Below are 23,454 nucleotides of genomic sequence, written 5' to 3'. Positions count from 1 at the left end.
CATGGCTAGCGGGAAGGTTCCTGTCTTTTTCCGGTTATTAAACCAAGTAGGCTCGTAATTTAACAATTTTATTAGTATTTACACATGGCATACAAGTTTGTTATTAAGGCACATGAAAGTTCACATGTTCCAGAAGGCATTTCCACCCAAAAACGCATTATGATAAAAAAATCTTTGTTTACATTCAAATGCCTCTCCTGTGAAGTAGTGACACGCAACATACGCCTATTTTCTTGAAATGAGTCACAAATGAACATTACATTCTCTGTCAACAGCTCTGGTGGACATTCCTGCAGTCAACATGCCAATTGCATGCTCCCTCAAAACTTGAGACATCTGTGGCATTGTGTTTTGTGACAAACACATTTTAGAGTGGCCTTTTATTGTCCCCAGCACAAGGTGCACCTGTGTAATGATCATACTGTTTAATCAGCTTGTTGATATGCCACATCTGTCAGGTGTATTGTTATCTTAGCAATGGAGAAACACTCACTGGAGAAATAAGCTCATAAACTCGGTACTGGTACCCCATGTATATAGAGCCAAGTTGTATATTTATTCCTCATGTTATAATTTTTTATACTCTGAATTGTTGGTAAGTAAGCATTTCAATGTTTGCCTACACCTGTTATTTACGAAGCATGTTACAAATAAAATTTGATTTGATAGATGGATCAGATCAGGTATTTTATCATCAAACACCAGGAAAATGGTTTAAGAAAGATAAGGCAAACACACAGTGTAGCAAAACATAATTAAAGCTATATAATGTAGCTATGTGTAATCATCCACTGGGTCAATCAATCTTTTGACATAGCCATCTTGAGAGATTTGAGATGTTGGAGATATGCAAGGCTGCTGCAGTATGACACTGGCTTGTCAATGGGCTATTCAGTGAGTATTGCATCTTTGTGGGGTACCACAAAGAAGGAATGCTCAAGAACATATAATTCAATGCCAATTTAGTTTGTAATTTCACCCCAGGGAGCTATCTCAGCTAGGGTGGCGTCTGGCCACAGAGAGTGTCAGCTAAGGCTTGGCTGAGCACAATCTCAGAGGAAGAACCCTCCAGGTCTGTATCTAGCCCCTGCACGAAGAGCTAACTCCCAGACTGTTAGCGCCACTCTTACACATTGGATTTCCTCATAGTCACAGACCTTGAATTGGTCAATTGCAATCAGACAACCAACCCACCAACAGCAGTTGTGTAGTCATATACAGTGAGGGAAAAATGTATTTTATCCACTGCTGATTTTGTACGTTTGCCCACTGACAAAGACATGATCAGTCTATAATTTTAATGGTATGTTTATTTGAACAGTGAGAGACAGAATAACAACAAAAAAATCCAGAAAAACGCATGTCAAAAATGTTATGAATTTATTTGCATTTTAATGAGGGTAATAAGTATTTAACCCCTCTGCAAAACATGACTTAGTACTTGGTGGCAAAACCCTTGTTGGCAATCACAGAGGTCAGATGTTTCTTGTAGTTGGCCATCAGGTTTGCACACATCTCAGGAGGGATTTTGTTCCACTCCTCTTTGCAGATCTTCTCCAAGTCATTAAGGTTTCGAGGCTGACATTTGGCAACTCGAACCTTCAGCTCCCTCCACAGATTTTCTATGGGATTAAGGTCTGGAGACTGGCTAGGCCACTCCAGAACGTTAATGTGCTTCTTCTTGAGCCACTCCTTTGTTGCCTTGACCGTGTGTTTTGGGTCATTGTCATGCTGGAATACCCATCCACGACCCATTTTCAATGCCCTGGCTGAGGGAAGGAGGTTCTCACCCAAGATCTGATGGTACATGGCCCCGTCCATCGTCCCTTTGATGCGGTGAAGTTGTCCTGTCCCCTTAGCAGAAAAACTCCCCCAAAGCATAATGTTTCCACCTCCATGTTTGATGGTGGGGATGGTGTTCTTGGGGTCATAGGCAGCATTCCTCCTCCTCCAAACACGGCGAGTTGAGTTGATGCCAAAGAGCTCCATTTTGGTCTCATCTGACCACAACATTTTCACCCAGTTCTCCTCTGAATCATTCAGATGTTCATTGACAAGATCCTCCCGTGTAGTTCTGGGCTGATTCCTCACCGTTCTCATGATCATTGCAACTCCACGAGGTGAGATCTTACATGGAGCCCCAGGCCGAGGGAGATTGACAGGTCTTTTGTGTTTCTTCCATCTGCGAATAATCGCACCAAGTGTTGTCAACTTCTCACCAAGCTGCTTGGCAATGGTCTTGTAGCCCATTCCAGCCTTGTGTAGGTCTACAATCTTCTCCCTGACATCCTTGGAGAGCTCTTTGGTCTTGGCCATGGTGGAGAGTTTGGAATCTGATTGATTGATTGCTTCTGTGGACAGGTGTCTTTTATACAGGTAACAAGCTGAGATTAGGAGCACTCCCTTTAAGAGTGTGCTCCTAATCTCAGCTCGTTACCTGTATAAAAGACACCTGGAAGCCAGAAATCTTTCTGATTGAGAGGGGGTCAAATAATTATTTCCCTCATTAAAATGCAAATCAATTTATAACATTTTTGACATGCGTTTTTCTAGATTTTTGTGTTGTTATTCTGTCTCTCACTGTTCAAATAAACCTACCATTAAAATTATAGACTGATAATTTCTTTGTCAGTGGGCAAACGTACAAAATCAGCAGGGGATCAAATACTTTTTTCCCTCACTGTAGTGTGTGTGCAGAGAATGTGTGCAGAAACTTTCAGTGTTCTGGGTTGTCCCTATGCTGACTACAATAATGCAAATAATAAAAAATTTAAAAATTGAGCACAAACTACATTTTCAATGTTTACTGAAAACTATTGGGTTGACAGTGATGCTCAATTACCAGGTATTTACTAATACATTTGTTGCAGTTAGTTACCATTTGTTATTTGAAATAATAGAAATTACCCATTGTTCCTACATAATGTCCAATGAAATACCAGATGAATAGGGTAATAGTACCGTAGAATACATTTCTACCCGTATTCTCATAAAATGCCCAGTTTAGATGAAATGCTGTTAAATAACTGCTTTGTTCTGCCTGTGAATGTAGTTGCATTGATTCAGCTGCAAGGCTGAGGACCTCTTACAAACATTTCTCTGAGATATTATGGGCTGCAGAAGGTTAAGCCTTAATTGAAGAGGGCCTTGTGGACCTCCTGAACGTTTAGCCTCAAAGGCTAAAGGCTATCTTAACAGTGGAGGTTATGCTGATATTTATGATGATCAAATCAAATCAAATGTTATTTGCCACATACAATACAACTGTCATGCCCTGACTCAGAGGACGCTTATATGTTGAGTCAGGGTGTGTATATTCCTTGTTGTGATGTTCTATGTTGTATTTTCTATGTTTAGATCTAGTATGTCTAGATCTATGTTGGCCGGTGTGGTTCCCAATCAGAGGCAGCTGTCGCTCGTTGTCTCTGATTGGGGACAATACTTAGGCAGCCTATTGGCACTAGTGGGTTGTGGGATCTTGTTCCGTGTTGAGGTATGTTGTTTGTGTACCTTGGACTTCACGTTTCGTTTGTTGTTTTGTAGTTGTTTATTTGGTTCAAATAAACATGTATGCATATCACGCTGCGCCTTGGTCTGACCCGTCCGTCAACGAACGTGACAGAAGATCCCACCATACGAGGACCAAGCAGCGTGCCCAGGAAGAGCGAATAGCCATGTCACAGGTGGGCAAATGGTGGTCATGGGAGGAGATATTTGCGGGGAAAGGGCCATGGGCAAAGGTAGATGCCCAGGCAGGAGAGGAGAAACGGCGCCAACCGTGCCGAAGACGGAGACCCGAGAGGCAACCCCAAGAAAACATTTTTTTGGGGGGGCACACGGGGTGGATGACGAGGCTACAGGAGACTAAGAGGGAGAAGGAAAGTGTAGAGGCACGGCGAGAGGAGCTGGTTAGGCAGCAGAAGGAGCGGGGGTTAATAAAGGAACCCAGTCCCGCTCCTCGCACCAAGCAAGTGGTGCGTGTCGCCAGTCCGGTCCGGCCCGTTCCTGCTCCTCGCACTAAACCAGTGGGGGCGCGTCGCCAGCCCGGTCCGGCCTGTTCCTGTTCCTCGCACCAAGCCAGTGGTGCACGTCGCCAGCCCGGCCTGTTCCTGTCCCTCGCACCAAGCCAGTGGTGCGTGTGTCCAGTCCGGCACGGCCCGTGCCTGTTCCACCGGTGCCTGATTCGGCACCGGTCAGTTGCTCTACTCCGGAGCCAGAGCAGTCCGCTCCACCAGTGCCCAGTTCAGCTCCAGTCAGCGGCTCCACTCCGGAGCCAGAGCAGTCCGCTCCACCGGTGCCTGATCCAGCTCCGGTCAGCTGCTCCACTCCGGAGCCAGAGCAGTCCGCTCCACCGGGGTCGAGTCCAGATCCGGTCAGCGGCTCCACTCCGGAGCCAGAGCAGTCCGCTCCACCGGTGCCTGATCTAGCTCCGGTCAGCTGCTCCACTCCGGAGCCAGAGCAGTCCGCTCCACCAGGGTCCAGTCCAGATCCGGTCAGCGGCTCAACTCCGGAGCCAGAGCAGTCCGCTCCACCGGTGCCTGATCCAGCTCCGGTCAGCGGCTCCACTCCGGAGCCAGAGCAGTCCGCTCCACCGGGTCCAGTCCAGATCCGGTCAGCGGCTCCACTCCGGAGCCAGAGCTGTCCACTCCACCGGTGCCCGGTCCAGCTCCGGTCAGCGGCTCCAGTCCAGACCCAGACGTCAGCCCCTCTCCAGGTTCGGGGTCTCCCACACCAGGTTCCAGACAGGGCTTGGAGTATAGTGGCCGGTGTGGTTCCCAATCAGAGGCAGCTGTCGCTCGTTGTCTCTGATTGGGGACCGTATTTAGGCAGCCTATTGGCACTAGTGGGTTGTGGGATCTTGTTCCGTGTTGAGGTATGTTGTTTGTGTACCTTGGACTTCACGTTTCGTTTGTTGTTTTGTAGTTGTTTATTCAGTTCAAATAAACATGTATGCATATCACGCTGCGCCTTGGTCTGACCCGTCCGTCAACTAACGTGACAACAACAGGTGTAGCCCTTACAGTGAAATGCTTACTTACTTAACTTTTTTTTCTTAAAACTGCATTGTTGGTTAAACCAGTGGGGGCGCGTCGCCAAAACTGCATTGGATCAACAATGCAGTTTTAAGAAAAAAAAGTTAAGTAAAAAAGAGATAAGTAAAAAACATGTTTATGTCAAATAAAATAACAGTAGGCAGGCTATATACAGGGGGTACCGGTACAGAGTCAATGTGCGTGGGCACAGGTTAGATGATATGCACACATATGCCTACATAATGCACATAATTTCAACTTGAATAATTGATCATTCATGTTAGTTTACTCTTATTAAAGACATTCCTCCTATGTTTTCTTCTCACCTCAAACCACCTTAGTCCTTGCATATGTTGGTATATCAACACAATAGAACTCAGTCTTGGATATTGCTGTCACGCCCTGGCTCTGGGGACACTGTTATGTTGAGCCAGGGTGTGTAGATTTCTGTGTTGTAGGTCTAGTTGTTTCTTTTCTATGTTGCCAGTGTGGTTCTCAATCAGAGGCAACGAGTGTCAGCTGTGGCTGGTTGTCTCTGATTGGGAACCACATTTAAACAGGCTGTTTTCCCACAATAGTTGTGGGATCTTGTTCGTGTTGGTTTGTGTTTGACCATTGACTGTCACGTTATCGTTTTGTTGTTTTTGATCGTGTATCATAAATAAAGAGTATGTTCGTCTGCAACGCTGCGCCTTGGTCCTCATCTGTATACGACGATCGTGACAGAAGATCCCACCAAGACTGGACCAAGCAGCAAGTCCAGGAGCCATCGCCAGGGAGATCTCTAGCGGATCTCCTTCGCCTCCTCGACTGGGTCAAGCCATGTGAGGAGGAGAGAGGCTTGACGTGGAAGCGGAAGGGCGAGAGGCTGGCGAAAAGCATGGAGACCTGGTCCACGGGTAGGAGTGAAGCCCATAAAATGTTTAGGGGGGGGCTAACGCCGTGGACGACGGGGCAGCAGGAGACCGCGACAGCGGTCCAGCGGGTTGGCAGAGGAGGCCGCCAGGTTACGGGGGCCACTGGTCGAAGAGGGGATGGAAGGTGTAAAGGCACGGCGAGAGGTACTGGGGTGTGTTACCAGTCCGGTCCGGCCCGTTCCAGATCCCGGTGTAGGGCCAGTGGTGTGTGTCCCCAGTACGGTCCGGTCTGTTCCTGCTCCCCGCACCAAGCCTACGGTGCGCGTCGCCAGCCCGGCCCGGCCTGTTCCTGCTCCCCGCACCAAGCCTATGGTGCGCTTCGCCAGCCCGGCCCGGCCTGTTCCTGCTCCCCGCACCAAGCCTATGGTGCGCTTCGCCAGCCCGGCCCGGCCTGTTCCTGCTCCCCGCACCAAGCCTATGGTGTGCGTCGCCAGCCCGGTCCGGCCTGTTCCTGCCACTCGCACCAAGCCAGGGATGCGAGTCGTCAGCCCGGTCCAGCCCGTTCCTGCTCCACGCACCAAGCCAGGGGTGCGTATCGTCAGCCCGGTCCGGCCCGTTGCTGCTCCACGCACCAAGCCAGGGGTGCGCATCGTCAGCCCGGTCCGGCCCGTTGCTGCTCCACGCACCAAGCCAGGGGTGCGCATCGTCAGCCCGGTCCGGCCCGCTCCTGCTTCCCGCACCAAGCAAATGGTGCGCGTCGCCAGCCCGGTTCGGCCCGCTCCTGCTCCTCACACCAAGCCAGTGGTGTGCGTCGTCAGCCCGGCACGGCCCGTGCCTGTTCCCCACACCAAGCCAGTGGTGTGCGTCGTCAGCCCGGCACGGCCCGTGCCTATTCCCCACACCAAGCCAGTGGTGTGCGTCGTCAGCCCGGCACGGCCCGTGCCTGTTCCCCACACCAAGCCAGTGGTGCGCATCGCCAGCCCGGTCCGGCCCGCTCCTGCTCCCCACACCAAGCCAGTGGTGTGCGCCGTCAGCCCGGCACGGCCCGTGCCTGTTCCCCACACCAAGCCAGTGGTGTGCGTCGTCAGCCCGGCACGACCCGTGCCTGTTCCCCACACCAAGCCAGTGGTGTGCGTCGTCAGTCCGGCACGTCCCATGCCTGTTCCACCGGTGCCTGGTCCGGCACCGTTCAGATGCTTCACGCCGGAGCTAGAGCAATCCGCTCCACCAATGTGCAGTCCAGCTCCGGTCAGCGGGGCCAGACCGGACCAGGGGTACTTTGGGGGGTTGGAGAGGGAGCGGGGATCAGGCCCGGAGCCGGATCCACCGCCTAGGCGGAGTGCCCACCCGGTCCCTCCCCTGTGGTATTTGGTTGGCGCGGTCGGAGTCCGCGCCTTTAGGGGGGGGTACTGTCATGCCCTGGCTCTGGGGACACTGTTATGTTGAGCCAGGGTGTGTAGATTTCTGTGTTGTAGGTCTAGTTGTTTCTTTTCTATGTTGCCAGTGTGGTTCTCAATCAGAGGCAACGAGTGTCAGCTGTGGCTGGTTGTCTCTGATTGGGAACCACATTTAAACAGGCTGTTTTCCCACAATAGTTGTGGGATCTTGTTCGTGTTGGTTTGTGTTTGACCATTGACTGTCACGTTATCGTTTTGTTGTTTTTGATCGTGTATCATAAATAAAGAGTATGTTCGTCTGCAACGCTGCGCCTTGGTCCTCATCTGTATACGACGATCGTGACAATTGCATCTTTCTGTGATGTTTATTGCAAATATATCTCATGCATCTTTCTCACATGAGATACAGTACATTGTTTGAGTTGTTTGATGTCCGATCTCATCAAGCTTTTTGATCCTCTTTGATCTTAGAAAATTCTAGCATCGTAGATAGTGTCAAAATTGTGTAATTTGTTTAGGGGGGCAGTCTTGTCTTATTTCTCCATCCCTTTCTCCCACCTCAATTCTGTGCTCTGTTACTCCCTTGATTGTCTCGTTCTTCATCTGTCAGAGCTCAATCTGTCTGTCTGAGGTAACAGACTGGGATGGATGCTAATCACTCTGGCCAGGCTGCCTCACAGACAGAGCCCAGGCAAGGCTCCCACTCCACACTATGAATAAATGAGTCTCTTCTCATTGCTGGTCGATCATACCCATTAGGTGTATGTTACCCTGTTATTCAGATTGATGGCTGCCAAGGTGAAATATGCATGTCCAAGACCTGAGGCCAGCTGTTGGCTCGCACAGGGCTTTAGCTCAAAGTGTTAATGCTGTCTTCTTTGGTGGTCTGGATGTGGTGCGTTTACGACCAGGGTTGGATTTCCGGCCTGTACAATGTGTACAAATACTCTCCAATAGATTAAACTTGGCAGGTTAAAGCAGTATGGTGCTAAGCCACTCTTTCCCTTCTGGTCCCTCTATGATGTTAAAAGAGTGTTGAGTTGAATTGAGTTTCTACCATATTGCTTTCACTCATTCTGCCTTTTCAGATCAATGCTTATAAACAAAATGGAATGGAAGGAATATTTTGAGCAGTAATGGGAAACAAGCCATCTTGTGTGCTTGGCTGCATGTTACAGATGGTTTGTTAGTTCGTTTTGATGCTACTAATTTATTGTTTGAGCACATTTTTAGCAATTGTTTGAGTTTTGTTACTTGCAATAATGATTTGATACAGATTTGGAATCTACTTGATTGAGTGGTCTGTCAATCGTGAGTGAACGGTCTGTCAAAATTGGCTCATCTTCACAAATTAAAGTCAACATTTTGTGAGCTTTTTTACTTGTTGGCTTGCCAGCTAAACTCTTGATTCTTTCAATTTCTTTTGGAGCTAACAATATTTGCAATCTAAAATATTGATGTAAATATTTTGATGGCACATATTTATTGTCGTCAAACTGATTAAAATCTTGTTTTGGCTAGTGTTGTCTCTGTAAAGGAATAATGAGATGTGTGCTTGCTTTGTGGTCTGCAACTAATCATGCATTTTGACAACATCATGCATAGAAAGCAAGTTCATTATCCTGAACACTAAACCATGATGTGAATTACAGTGGGGAGAACAAGTATTTGATACACTGTCGATTTTGCAGGTTTTCCTACTTACAAAGCATGTAGAGGTCTGTAATTTTTATCATAGGTACACAGAAAATCACATTGTATGATTTTTAAGTAATTCATTTGCATTTTATTGCATGACATAAGTATTTGATACATCAGAAAAGCAGAACTTAATATTTGGTACAGAAACTTTTGTTTGCAATTACAGAGATCATACGTTTCCTGTAGGTCTTGACCAGGTTTGCACACACTGCAGCAGGGATTTTGGCCCACTCCTCCATACAGACCTTCTCCAGATCCTTCAGGTTTCGGGGCTGTCGCTGGGCAATACGGACTTTCAGCTCCCTCCAAAGATGTTCTATTGGGTTCAGGTCTGGAGACTGGCTAGGCCACTCCAGGACCTTGAGATGCTTCTTACGGAGCCACTCCTTAGTTACCCTGGCTGTGTGTTTTGGGTCGTTGTCATGCTGGAAGACCCAGCCACGACCCATCTTCAATGCTCTTACTGAGGGAAGGAGGTTGTTGGCCAAGATCTCGCGATACATGGCCCCATCCATCCTCCCCTCAATACGGTGCAGTCGTCCTGTCCCCTTTGCAGAAAAGCATCCCCAAAGAATGATGTTTCCACCTCCATGCTTCACGGTTGGGATGGTGTTCTTGGGGTTGTACTCATCATTCTTCTTCCTCCAAACACGGCGAGTGGAGTTTAGACCAAAAAGCTCTATTTTTGTCTCATCAGACCACATGACCGTCTCCCATTCCTCCTCTGGATCATCCAGATGGTCATTGGAAAACTTCAGACGGGCCTGGACATGCGCTGGCTTGAGCAGGGAGACCTTGCATGCGCTGCAGGATTTTAATCCATGACGGCGTAGTGTGTTACTAATGGTTTTCTTTGAGACTGTGGTCCCAGCTCTCTTCAGGTCATTGACCAGGTCCTGCCGTGTAGTTCTGGGCTGATCCCTCACCTTCCTCATGATCATTGATGCCCCACGAGGTGAGATCTTGCATGGAGCCCCAGACCGAGGGTGATTGACCATCATCTTGAACTTCTTCCATTTTCTAATAATTGCGCCAACAGTTGTTGCCTTCTCACCAAGCTGCTTGCCTATTGTCCTGTAGCCCATCCCAGCTTTGTGCAGGTCTACAATTGTATCCCTGATGTCCTTACACTGCTCTCTGGTCTTGGCCATTGTGGAGAGGTTGGAGTCTGTTTGATTGAGTGTGTGGACAGGTGTCTTTTATACAGGTAACGAGTTCAAACAGGTTCAGTTAATACAGGTAATGAGTGGAGAACAGGAGGGCTTCTTAAAGAAAAACTAACAGGTCTGTGAGAGCCGGAATTTTTACTGGTTGGTAGGTGATCAAATACCTATGTCATGCAATAAAATGCAAATTAATTACTTAAAAATCACAATGTGATTTTCTGGATTTTTGTTTTAGATTCTGTCTCTCACAGTTGAAGTGTACCTATGATAAAAATTACAGATCTCTACACGCTTTGTAAGTAGGAAAATCGGCAGTGTATCAAATACTTGTTCTTCCCACTGTCACGATCGATATATGGAGTAGACCAATGCGCAGCGTTAGTTGCAAACATACTTTCATTTATTTAATGAATGCACGAACAAAACAATAAACGATTACGTGACGTCCTCGGTACAACACAACCGACACGGCAACAAACCAACACGGAAACAAGATCCCACAAACACAAAGGGAAAACAGACAGTTTAAATATGGCTCCCAATCAGAGACAACCCGCAACAGCTGACACTCGTTGCCTCTGATTGGGAGCCACTCTGGCCAACATAGAAATACAATAACTAGACACTCAAACTCAGCACACAAACACAATGAATCTACACACCCTGGCTGAACATATAGAGTCCCCAGAGCCAGGGTGTGACACCCACTGTATATTTGATCAATGGCAATGTTTTGTTGAAACCCTACACCAGTTCTAGGTTATCAAATCAATTAAAGTAGTGAGCTATAGAATTAAGCTGTTGGCTAATGAGAACCTAGGCTAAGAAATATTGCAGGCAATTAAATATTGCTGCAAAATGTGTCATATGTCAATTGCTGAAGGAGTGAGTTAACCATCTAAAATGAGGACAGCTCACTTGAACCATTAGTCCTCAAGAAAATGATGCTGCCTAGTGAAGTTACACAGTTGGTGCTGCTATACACATTCTGCATGGCCTTGATTCAGAACATGGACACAATGTATAAATTATTACATTCTTACTTATTCAGCTGGTCTAGCTTTCAGTGAAACTCAATGTCCTGAAACTGAGGACTATTATATTCTACACTTGACTTCTGCACTCATTCAGTGGATTTATTCTGGGTGGATAAGCTGCACAGTTATTTGTCCCTGTCTGTTTTTCTTAGTGGCCTTGGTGTCTAAAAGTCTGTGATAGATATGACTTCACCTTGACTGTCAAAGGAAATGCCAATGTTTATTTGTCACAGTATGCAGTGTACCATGCAGTAACTTCGGCAATGGGCCAAACAGATGACCCAGAGTCCCTGTTTGTTTGAACATCTTTTTCAGCTCCCTCTATCAATCCCTCCATCTAATGTACGTATGTTTCCTTCCATGAGAATTCTGGTCTTATTTCGACCCAAATGTCTTGTTGCTTTTTGTCTTAATGAATATTGCTCAGTCATCTCAAGTCTTTGATCATTTTTTAAAAATAAGTTAGCTTTTTTACAACCAAATCTCTATTTTTGATGTATATGGCATCCAGTTGGGCCACCACGAGCTGCCAGAACAGCTTCAATGTGCCTTGGCATAGATTCTACAAGTTTCTGGAAATTCCTGTGTGGAAGGACCTGCTTTCTATATACTTTGTATTCCTCATTTATTCCTTTATTTTGGCAGTTACCTGTAGAATGGACGGAGATGTATCGCTTGAGTTGCAACAAAATGGAATATAACTTTGCGGATAAAGTTCAGAATGACACAATTTCATGTGTACAACATCTAAAGAGCCCCCGTACTGCACAACTAGGATGACATTTTTTTTTGTTGAGATTTGGTTGTAAAAACGCCAAATGTTCCTTTATGATATGCAGGCTCTTTTCCATACGCTTTTTATTTTAATTTAAAACATGACTCTGTTTGGGAAATACATACATTATTGATTAACAAATCTAAAAACTTCAAGCAATTGTCCAAAGCAGCACTTTGAATAGATGCGTGATTGATTTACTATTTATCAAGTTATCCATGTTTCTGTTTGCCTTAGCACTGTATTATGCATAATATGCCCCATAGAGCCAAATGTTCTGCAGAAATACAGTTCTAGTAGTACCTGCATGGTGAACAGTGGTGACAGTGATTGATATACACATTTAAATAGCTGCTCACTTCAAAAGTCTGGGTCCCAAATAGATCTCTTGGACAGCATATGACCTTCTCAAAACTGAAGGGCACACTTTATGTTGGATTTTCCTGATGTTTTGATATACTGTTTACTAGCCACTTCAGCTTCGAAGGTATTGTGTTACACCAAATAAACAAGACATAGGCAAGGTTATCTTGTATGTTATATCTGTCAGTGACAAATGCACTGTAAGGTTTACTCCTGGTGGCAAAATGGCTCTTTCAGTGTTTTATTTTCCTGTTTTTGACCTTGTGTTGTCTTGCAGTAAGCACAATATATTCCACTAGTTAAACTGATACATAAAAACCACTGTCTGAGATATTGATTAGTAAAATCTGCTAAGGCAAGTAAAGATGTTAAGGCCTTGAACTAAGTTGTGCTTTGTCCAGCCTCACATCTACCATCCCCTTTGATATTTCAAGGATTCTATTAGGGCTCAAGTGCCTTGTATTTTGAAGCTAGCCTTCAAATCAAGACAAGTTGAAAATCACCTGAAGTTGTGTTTTCTCACACAGTTCACTGTAAGGCCACGCTCTGTCAAAGCTAGCCTGCTTACTGACTGAAAAAAGATAACCCCAATGCAGATTGAGTTGGCCGGTTGCCTGTCCTTATACTAAACTTTAAAGTTGGTGTAGGACCTGTAGGCCTATACAGATTCCAATACTGAACTGAAGTTCTGGCTTTGCAAGTACGTATTAGAATGTAGTGAAGTAGTAAACAGACAGTATCTTGAAGGACGTAGGACCAGGCAATGGACCTAGGACTAGCCATACTAAGAAGGGTAGAAATGACTGTCAAGGAACATTTGATGAAAGAAAATATACACACCTACACGTATAGGCCTACACATGCCATTGGTTTAGATGCTGGGCAGAAAAAAGAGTAGAAAAAGACTAAAGTGATTCAAGTTGGCCTAGATGTTGCACTGTTACTGATGTCAAGTGATGTAGAAAAGCCAAAATGTCAATCTTCAGCTAATTAAGCTTAGATGTTCACGTGTTATTTCAAGGAACAGGTTTAACTGAGGTTTTGAAACCCTTAGATTACAAGACAGTTAGGAATTACCTGCTTTGATCAGTATTACACTGTGCTTTTTCTTTAGTTTTAAACTTTATTTGGCCCGTGGTTGCAATTGCAGGAATGCTTTTTTCAAGGATACAGTTACATCAAGCAGCATGTGATTCAGTGTTTTGCCATTCACCCAATTTACATAACAAAGATGGTGCAGTATGGGTCATTTAGCTAATCATTTAGCTAATCAAGTAAAATCCCACGGGGGCCAGTATGAAAAATGTATGCACTCACTAATTGGAAGTCGCTCTGGATAAGAGTGTCTGCTAAATGACTAAAATGTAAATGTAAATGTTAAATGTTTGATGTACTGTATATGCCAGTAGTTTATTTTATGTTTATCTACTGTAGCATCATTTTAGCATTCAGTTCGCCATATCCAGTTCGCCACAAGCTTCGGGCAAAAAAATGTTTACTGTAGTTTTGCACTTTAAACACAGTGGGAGATGAGAACACTGTTGGAACCATGCATGGACAGCTCTGTTGATTCTAAATGAAAGAATGCAGATAGTTATTTAATCAATAACACAAATCCGCCTGTTGTTTCATCCGCTTGCCAGCAGCAGGGCCACTGTCTGCAATTGAAGGATTAGGTCGGATTAATTCTACTTTGCTCCCATGGAATTACAGTCCAACCTATCTTGACTACAGTTGACATATTAAATCAATTATCTTTTTAATGGGTCAGGTAGGTTGCAGTGCAGCCCATAACTTAAATTCATACTGTTCCTCAGTGCTTTAAAAGCTGTTTTATTCATCATCAATATAGTTTTATTTGCAACTATAAAAAAGGAAAACAGCATAAGCTATTTATAAAGTCCTGGGGCTTGGAGTCGATACGTCTGCATCTGCTCAACATTGCTTTATACAACAGTGTATTTTCAATGGTTTTATGGGTTGACTTTTGTCATGTTTTTATAATTGGCAGTGGTAATGCTTATGTTGCCAGCTTTAGCCTCAGCTAGCTTCCAGTAAGTTTTGTGGTGTATTTTAGAATGCTTGGCCCCCCTCCACACTAGTAGGACCCTGACAATGCAGGCCTGGGGTCTTCCCCTCAGGAGCTGAGCTGGCTAAAGGATGGCCTGCCTAGCTCTGCCTCAGCCTCTTATCTACCCCCGGCAGCAGCCCTCAGGCAGTGGAGCTGCTGCTGGGGCTCAAACACACAAACCCTGGCCAGATGCTTGGGAGAACAACTGATGTTGCCACATCACGTCCAACACCTTTTGGAATGTATAAAGAAAAGCAGGAGAAACACTTTCACAATGTATGAGAATGAGATGAAAGGAAAATAACTATTTTCCAATATTTATTTTTAAAGCCAGTGTGCTGTTGGCCCTGCATATTGAAGTCCCTGTGGGGTTTGCATACTGCACTTACACAAATACACAAAGATGGATACCTTACACCCAGTAGGAATATTGTCTTGTTACCAATGACTTTTGCTACGTTCAAGGAACTCATCTAAGGACTATGGGGATCCGGTATTGATATTCTATTTCTACGGTTTCAATTTGGTGGTTGTAGTTGCAATACTCTCATCGTGTTGCTGTGTCGGTCTTCATTAAGAGTATTCTGTGCACATACTGCCTGTTTTCTAAAGAGACTTACGCAACTGCATTGTTTGTTCATTTAATCCATGTTCTTGTTAGAAAATGTAACCCCCTTCTGCTCCCAGGTGGTCTAATCTCATAATGGAATTAAAAGCGACTCTGAAAGGTGCTCACCTCGGCTCAACAGGGCTTGCATTTCGAACTATGCGATTTGTTCTTGTGCAACATTAAGCCTTATTATTTCCTGCCGACAAGAAACCATGGAGTCAAAATGTCTTCGGGGTCTGCCAGATTCACATTTAAGTCGCACTGTCCTGTTAGCTGGAGGGTCTGTGAATGTGATGACTGCAGCAGGACCAATGAAGCAGCCAGGGAGAGGGCTCTAGGACAATTCATTAACAATGTCTCCCTGTAGAGGTTTTGGGTATGTCTATGCTGCAGGCTCCTTCTGTTCACACACAAGCGGCTGCTGAATAGCAGATGTGTTGGAGGTCTCCATCAGTCCCTAGGCAGTACTGAGATACTAAAGTCTCATTTGAACAAATGAGGCCCTCAAATAGTTCTACAACTCTAAACTTGAATTTCAAACTATATGGATTCGTTGTGAAAGGTATAGCAATAGCAAACCTTTTTCATTCATGTCAGCACTGAAGCAAAACTTTTTCCAACTTTGGGGTATAAATCATGTAACTGTTCAACTGAATATTGAAATATTAATTTCAGAATATGCGACTGTGAAGGAAGTAGAACGGAGCATTACCAATATTAATCTACTCTAGGCCAAGAACATATTCATGGCTCGACATTCAGGACATTTTTCGAGTGACACAACTATTTTCAGGTCTTGCCAAAAAATGTCAAGCAGATTTAAGGCAAAACTTTAACTCGGCCACTCAGGAAAATTCACTGTCTTCTTGGTAAGCAACTCCAGTGTATACTTGGCCTTGTGTTTTAGGTGATTGTCCTGCTGAAAGGTGAATTCATCTCCCAGTGTCTGGTGGAAAGCAGACTGAACCGGGTTTTCCTCTAGGATTTGGCCTGTACTTTGCTCCATTCCCTTAATTTTTTATCCTGAAAAACTCCCCAGTTTTTAACGATTACAAGCATACCCATATGATGCAGCCACAACTATGCTTGAAAATATAAAGTGGTACTCAGTAATGTGTTGTATTGGATTTGCCCCAAACATAACACTTTGTATTCAAAGGTGAACTGCTTTGCCCCATTTTTTACAGTATTACTTTAGTGCCCTGTTGCAAACAAGATGCATGTTTTGGAATATTTATATTCTGTACAGGCTTCCTTCTTTTCACTCTGTCAATTAGGTTAGTATTGTGGAGGAACTTAAAATGTTGCTGATACACTACATCAAATCAAATCAAATTGTATTTGTCACATGTATACAACAGCTGTAGACCTTACAGTGAAATGCTTACTTACAAGCCCTTAACCAACAATGCAGTTTAAAGAAAAATAAGTGTTAAGTAAAAAATAGATAAGTACAAAATAAAAATAACAAACATTAAAGAGCAGCAGTAAAATAACAGTAGCGAGGCTATATACAGGAGGTACCGGTACTGAGTCAATGTGCGGGGGCACAGGTTAGTCAATGTAATTGAGGTAATATGTAGATGTAGGTAGAGTTAAAGTGACTATGCATAGATAAGTAGCAGCAGCATAAAAGAGGGGGTGGGGGGGACAATGCAAATAGTCCGGGTAGCCATTTGATTAGCTGTTCAGGAGTATTATGGCTTGGGGGTAGAAGCTGTTAAGAAGCCTTTTGGACCTAGACTTGGCGCTCCGGTACCACTTGCCGTGTGGTAGCAGAGAGAACAGTCTATGACTAGGGTGGCTGGAGTCTTTGACAAATTTTTAGGGCCTTCCTCTGACACCGCCTGGTATAGAGGTTCTGGATGGCAGGAAGCTTGGCACCCAGTGATGTACTGGGCCGTACGCACTACCCTCTGTAGTGCCTTGCGGTCGGATGCTGAGGAGTTGCCAAACCAGGCAGTGATGCAACCAGTCAGGATGCTCTCGATGGTGCAGCTGTATAACTTTTTGAGGATCTGAGGACCCATGCCAAATCTTTTCAGTCTCCTTAGGGGGAATAGGCTTTGTCGTGCCCTCTTCACCACTGTCTTGGTGTGTTTGGACCATGTTAGTTTGTTGGTGATGTGGACACCAAGAAACTTGAAGCTCTCAACCTGCTCCACTACAGCCCCGTCAATGAGAATGGGGGCGTGTTCGGTCCTCTTCTTTTTCCTGTAGTCCACAATCATCTCCTTTGTCTTGATCACGTTGAGGGAGAGGTTGTTATCCTGGCACCACATGGCCAGGTCTCTGACCTCCTCCCTATAGGCTGTCTCATCGTTGTCGGTGATCAGGCCTACCACTGTTGTGTCGTCTGCAAACTTAATGATGGTGTTGGAGTTGTGCCTGGCCATGCAGTGAACAGGGAGTTCAGGAGGGGACTGATTACGCATCCCTGAGGGCCCCCGTGTTGAGGATCAGCATGGCGGATGTGTTGTTACCTACGCTTACCACCTGGGGGTGGCCTGTCAGGAAGTCCAGGATCCAGTTGCAGAGGGAGGTGTTTAGTCCCCAGGTACATGATCAAAAGTAGTATATGACCAAAGGTATGTGGACACCTGCTTGTCGAACATCTCATTCCAAAAAAATCATTGGCATTAATATGGAGTTGGTCCCCACTTTGCTGCAATAACAGCCTCCATTCTTCTGGGAAGGTTTTCCACTACATTTTGGAACATTGCTGTGGGGACTTGCTTCCATTCAGCCATTAGGCCTGACTCGCAGTCAGCGTTCCAATTCATCCCAAAGGTGTTCGATGGGGTTGAGGTCAGGGCTCTGTGCAGGTCAGTCAAGTTCTTCCACACCGATCTTGACAAACCATTTCTGTATGGACCTCGCTTTGTGCACAGGGGCATTGTCATGCTAAAACAGGAAATGGCCTTCCTCAAACTTTGGAAGCACAGAATCATCTAGAATGTAATTGTATGCTGTAGCGTTAAGATTTCCCTTCACTGGAACTAAGGTGCCTAGCCCAAACCATGAAAAACAGTCCCAGACCATTATTCCTCCTCCACCAAACTATACAGTTGACAATATGCATTGGGGCAGGTAGCGTTCTCATGGCATCCGCCAAACCCAGATTCGTCCATCAGACTGCCAGATGGTGAAGCTTGATTCATCACTCAAGAGAACTTGTTTCCACTGCTCCAGAGTCCAATGATGGCGAGCTTTACACCACTCCAGTCTACACTGTTCGGCCATGGAATCCCATTTCATGAAGCTCCTGACGAACAGTTCTTGTGCTGACGTTGCTTCGAGAGGCAGTTCGGAACTCGGTAGTGAGTGTTGCAACCGAGGACAGATGATTTTTACGCGCCAGGCGCTTCAGCACTCGGTGGTCTCGTTCTGTGAGCTTGTGTGGCCTACCACTTCACGGCTGCGTTTCTACTGTGAGCCTACCACTTCGTGACTGAGCCGTTGTTGCTCCTAGATGTTTCCACTTTACAATAACAGCACTTACAGTTGACCGGGGCAGCTCTAGCATGGCAGAAATATGATGAACTTACTTGTTGGAAAGGTGGCATCCTATGACGGTCCCACGTTGAAAGTCACTGAGCTCTTCAGTAAGGCCATTCTTCTGCCAATGTTTGTCTATGGAGATTGCATGGCTGTGTGCTCGATTTTATACACCTGTCGGCAAAAGGTGTGGCTGAAATTGCCGAATCCAATCATTTGAAGGGGTGTTCACATACTTTTGTATATATAGTGTACATCCTCAGTTTTCTCCTATCACAGGCATTAAACTCTGCAGCTATTTTAAAAACACCATTGGCCTCATGGTGAAATCCCTGAGCAGTTTCCTTCCTCTCTGGCAACTGAGTTAGGAATGACTCCTTTATCTTTGTAGTGACTGGGTGTATTGATATACCATCCAAAGTGTAATTAATAACTTAAGCATGCTCAAAGGGATATTCAACGTCTGCTTTTTTTTGTTGACCCATCTACCAATAGGTGCGTTTCTTTTGCGAGGCATTGGAAATCCTCCCTGGTTTTTGTGGATGAATCGGTGTTTGAAATTCACTGCTCAACTGAGGGACCTTACAGATGTGTGGGGTACAGAGATGAGGTAGTCATTCAAAAATCATGTTAAACACTATTATTGCACACAGAGTTCATGCAACTTATTATGGGACTTGTTAAGCACATTCTTACTCCTGAACTTATTTAGGCTTACCATAATAAAGAGGTAGAATGCTTATTGACTCAAGATTTTTACGTTTTTCATTTTTTTGGTAACATTTTCTAAAAATAATAATTCCGCTTTGACATAATGGGATATTGTGTGTAGGCCAGTGTCACACAATCTCAATTGAATCCATTTTAAATTCAGGCTGTAACACAACAAAATGTGGAAAAGGTCAAGGGGTGTGAATACTTTCTGAAGGCACTGTATGTCCTGTATGCCTGTCAGTGTTTTTCTGAGGTATTTGACACAGGGGCTATTTAAACATTACCGGAATCTACAGGTTTCAGCTGGATAAGCGATTCAAACTGTTGTTCTCAAAAAGATCTCTGCACTTCTTTTGTTTATGTAAGCTATATTCTCTGGTTCTTGTGTGGTATCGACCAATGGCAGATAATGGTACCGAATCAATTCAGTATTCCCAAAAGCCTCAATGCTGTAGGACTAACCTTTCTTCTCTTTCTCTTCTTCCCCCCCACAGAAGACACAGCACTCATGAGAATTCTGAGGCCATTAGATGAGTGAGGCCCAACAGAGGATCCTGGTCGTTCACAATCAAAAGTATCGGTAAGGCACCTTATCCGTTATCTTACATACTCTGGAGCTGTCAGATTACTGCTCATCTTCAAATCTAGCTCACCCCAGGAGCTCCCAAAGCAATCTTTATGTGCTAAGTGTTTGTGATACAGCAATAGCATATCAGAATTCTTGAACAGTTCATTGGGCAGCTGACAGCGATGCTATATTCCTGTCATGGACTTAATCCAGTATACCATATATACTGGATACTTTGCAGGAATAAGTACTATTTTAATGACAGTTGACTGAGCCTCTTACACAGTATGCTTTGCCATGGGAGTTTTGCGTCACATATTTAAGGATTTCTCTCACCTTGATAATAAAGAATGGATATTCTTTAGTTGTATTTTTTCCAGATTTATGCTCCAAATGGGTATTGGAGTCTCAGCCTCCAATTCCCAAAGAAGTCAACACATTTAAAAAAGTTGCTGACAGTAAAATATGGCCTATTCTAAACAACTTGGACAGCTATTGCATCTAAATTGAAGATGTCTTATCATTCAGAAACAGTGGCGAAGATTAGATAAAAATTATTGAAGTAGATTTGATCCATAAACGGGTCGTTGAAATCCTTCTCTGAGATTTATGAGCGTGTCCCACCAGCAAAAACCGCAGTCTCGCTGCTGGTGAAATGTGCATCTCTAATCCTCAGGCAATTTCAATATGAAGGGAAGAGACCTGCTATCATGCATCATGTGCACTGAGGAGATGGATTGTGATACACAAGGCAAAGTGTTTAATTGAGGACAGTGACATTTTCTGGCCACGTTTCTTAGGACTTCACACCTTGGCGAAGGTTGCACCTGTCGCCTTTTACAGATGTCATTGTTTTCTGTGTTTTCAGCCTTTTATTCCCTTTTAAAATGACTGATGCAAAAACGTGTAACCTATCTGCACATGTAAATCAATGTTACCTCATGCGTACATGATACATGATTAAAAGTACCTTTGAGACCTTTGAGTCTACCTTATAAAACAGCTCATAGAGAGGGTAACAAAATTGGAGGCACCGCTGAAATGTATGTGTAGCCTATTAATATTATTATTTTTATCCCACATACTTTTATTAGAAATCACAAGGGGATACTACTTTTCTTTTTTGCTTATGTGAGCACAAAGCAAATTGCTAGCCCGGGAGGTAAACTATTAAGAAGGATTGTTCAAATTCTCAGATCTTAGTCATGGCTCAATCGTCCGTCCAGCCAGCCCGCCCCTGCAGCCCGGTCTCAAGGTCCCCTGAAGCACGGCCTCAAGGTCTCCGGCCATCCCTAAGGCACCGTAATGATGACACGAGACAGCCAAAGGTCTCAGCCCCCAGGCATCTCTACTAGGGTTGAATAGCGGGAACCGGGTTACCGAGATTTACTGAGATTTCCCGGCCAAACCCACTTCCTTTTCCCGGGATAAATATCTGTGAGAAACCGGTAACTTATAATAAATGATTTCAATGAACAGCATGACGTGAAATGGAACTGTTAAATTAGCCTTTCTAAATGCGATGTCTAAATCTGGCTTCTCTACGGCCTTCTCTCTGATATCTGCATGATCAATCATCAACGCTCAGGGTTCATAATGCATTTATCATCTCATGGCAACTTTATTTCTTATGCCTATGCTACAGTAATATAAGGACTGAATGTGCATCTAATTTACATATCTCAATCTGGCTTTCGGCGTCATCTCATTTTTGATGGTGTCTTTTTTTATTGCAGCTGCAGAGTTTTAAAACAGCCTATTATTGCTTTAAATTGGTGCATATGCGAACAATCTCTTGCAGTCTTTCTCTCCATGAATTTCATTCAAATTGCATCCAAAATAGATAATCCCGTTCAAAACATTGAGAACAAATAAAATAAAATAAAAATGTATTGGTCACATACACGTGTTTAGCAGATGTTATTGCGGGTGTAGCGAAAGGCTTGTGTTTCTAGCTCCGACAGTGCAGTAATATCTAACAAGTAATATCTAACAATTTCACAACATATACCCATATCACACAAATCTAAGTAAAGCAATGGAATTAAGAATATATAAATAAATATATGGACGAGCAATGTCAGAGCGGCATAGACTAAGATACAGTATAATAATAATATAGAATACAGTATATGTATATATATATATGTATATGAGATGATTAATGCAAGATATGTAAACATTATTAAAGTGACTAGTGTTCCATTTATTAAAGTGGCCAGTGATTTCTAATCTTTGAATATAGGCAGCAGCCTCTAATGTGCTAGTGAAGGCTATTTAACAGTCTGATGGCCTTGAGATAGAAGCTGTTTTTCAGTCTCTCGGTCCCAGCTTTGATGCACCTGTACTGACCTCGCCTTCTGGATGATAGCGGGGTGAACAGGCAGTGGCTCGGGTGGTTGTTTTCCTTGATTATCTTTTTGGCCTTCAAGTGACATCGGGTGCTGTAGGTGTCCTGGAGGTGGTGTAGTTGCCGTACCAGGTGGGGATACAGCCCGACAGGATGCTCTCAATTGTGCATCTGTAAAAGTTTGTGAGGGTTTTAGGTGCCAAGCCAAATTTCTTCAGCCTCCTGAGGTTGAAGAGGCGCTGTTGCGCCTTCTTCACCACACTGTCTGTGTGGGTGGACCATTTCAATTCGTCAGTGATGTGTACGCCGAGGAACTTGAAGCTTTCCACGTTCTCCAATGCAGTCCCGTCGATGTGGATAGGGGGGTACTCCCTCTGCTGTTTCCTGAAGTCCACGATCATCTCCTTTGTTGAAGTTGAGTGAGAGGTTATTTTTCTGGCACCATACTCCCAGAGCCCTCACCTCCTTCCTGTAGGCTGTCTCGTCATTGTTGGTAATCAGGCCTACTAATGTTGTGTCATCTGCAAACTTAATGATTGAGTTGGAGGCATGCTTGGCCACGCAGTCATGGGTGAACAGGGAGTACAGGAGGGGGCTGACCACGCACCCTTGTGGGGCCCCAGTGTTGAGGATCAGCGAAGTGGAGGTGTTGTTTCCTACCTTCACCATCTGGGGGCTGCTCGTCAGGAAGTCCAGGACCCAGTTGCACAGGGCGGGGTTCAGACCCAGGGCCTCGAGCTTAATGATGAGCTTGGAGGGTACTATTGTGTGGAATGCTGAGCTATAGTCAATTAACAACATTCTTACATAGGTATTCCTCTTGTCCAGATGGGATAGGGCAGTGTGCAGTGTGATGGCGATTGCATCGTCTGTGGATCTATTGGGGCGGTAAGCAAATTGAAGTGGGTCTAGGGTGACAGGTAAAGTAGAGGTGATATGATCCTTGACTAGTATTGGGTACAGGAACAATGGTGGCCATCTTGAAGCATGATTGAATATGTCCTAAACCCAATTGAGATGGTTTGGGATGAATCAGACCGCAGAGTGAAGGAAAAGCAGCCAACAACTGCTCAGCATATGTGGGAACTCCTTCAAGACCGTTGGAAAAGCATTCCAGGTGAAGCTGGTTGAGAGAATGCCAAGAGTGTGCAAAGCTGTCATCAAGGCAAAGGGTGACTATTTGAAGAATCAAATTTAAAATATAATTTGATTTGTTTAACACTTTTTTGGTTACTACATGATTCCATATGTGTTATTTCATAGTTTTGATGTCTTCACTATTATTCTAGAATGTAAGAAATAGTCAAAATAAAG

The 23,454-nt window shown here is 44.6% G+C and overlaps 1 protein-coding gene across 1 annotated transcript in view; it reads left to right on the top strand.

The window, feature by feature from the left end:
- LOC311129722 (PTB domain-containing engulfment adapter protein 1) overlaps positions 1 to 23,454 on the top strand; it is a 141,693-nt gene that overhangs the window by 59,415 nt on the left and 58,824 nt on the right. The window contains exon 2 of the mRNA XM_084162132.1: positions 19,717 to 19,802. The gene's annotated coding sequence lies outside the window, so the exon portion shown is untranslated. The remainder of the gene's footprint in view (positions 1 to 19,716; positions 19,803 to 23,454) is intronic.

Source organism: Coregonus lavaretus (genome assembly GCF_964263955.1).
Source record: "Coregonus lavaretus genome assembly, chromosome: 5".
In the NCBI taxonomy this organism is placed as follows: Eukaryota; Metazoa; Chordata; class Actinopteri; order Salmoniformes; family Salmonidae; genus Coregonus; species Coregonus lavaretus.
The sequence above is the reverse complement of the archived record's forward strand: the minus strand, read 5'-3'. Positions and strand labels throughout refer to the sequence as shown.